The sequence below is a fragment of the Tupaia chinensis genome, unplaced genomic scaffold, assembly GCF_000334495.1.
Source record: "Tupaia chinensis unplaced genomic scaffold, TupChi_1.0 Scaffold000081_1, whole genome shotgun sequence".
NCBI lineage: Eukaryota > Metazoa > Chordata > Mammalia > Scandentia > Tupaiidae > Tupaia > Tupaia belangeri.
Window position 1 is genome coordinate 3,083,728 of NW_006159542.1, and position 689 is coordinate 3,084,416.

The following is a 689-nucleotide window of genomic DNA, read 5'->3' on the forward strand; positions in this document are numbered from 1 at the left end:
TCTTCAAGGTTTATCATCTCTAATCTAGGTTGTGTCGGTTGATCATTGGTTGGGTCCATGGATTATTCTCATCTCATTGACTCTATCAAATGTAGCTGGGCCCACTGATTCATCTCATTGGCGCTATCAAATGTGGCTTAATCAGCTAGACATCCCCCCACTGACCTCCTGCCTATGTCACCTTGAGTGGGGAATTTTCTGCCCTGATGGGTTTTTCTAGCTAGCTACATAGGCAGCTGCTCCACCCCCCCTTCCCACTTCCGTTTGCTAGCTTTCTCCCGCCTCGTTAGTGGCTACCTCCCTTGCACTTTGCCTCCTGTCCTCTTCCTGATGCCTAGACTCACCTGTTTGTAGAACCGAGCTCACCCTTAACATGTGGCACTGACCTTTGGGACACAACTTCCGATTTTTGTCATCCACCAGGACTCGTATATCCATCCCTATCTGCACTGCTTCTAGCTGCTCCAGGGCGACCCTCAGACTGTGTAGCCCTGCCTTTGGCCTAAAATGCAGGCTCTTTCAGGCTGTGCTCCCAACGCACTCCCTGGTGGGACCTGGACTTTACAGAGCACAAGTCAACAGGCTCCCTTAACTGTCTCCGTGGAGCCAGGAACCACCTGAGAGCAGGGACTGCGTCTCTCCTGTTCACTGTTGTCTCGCCAGTGCTTAGGCCACTCCGCTATGTAGGC

The 689-nt window shown here is 52.1% G+C and overlaps 1 pseudogene; it reads right to left on the reverse strand.

Moving 5' to 3' along the window:
- Positions 1-438, reverse strand: part of LOC102472477 (40S ribosomal protein S17 pseudogene) — a 3,640-nt pseudogene extending 3,202 nt beyond the window's left edge.
- Between the last annotated feature and the right edge of the window lie 251 nt (positions 439-689).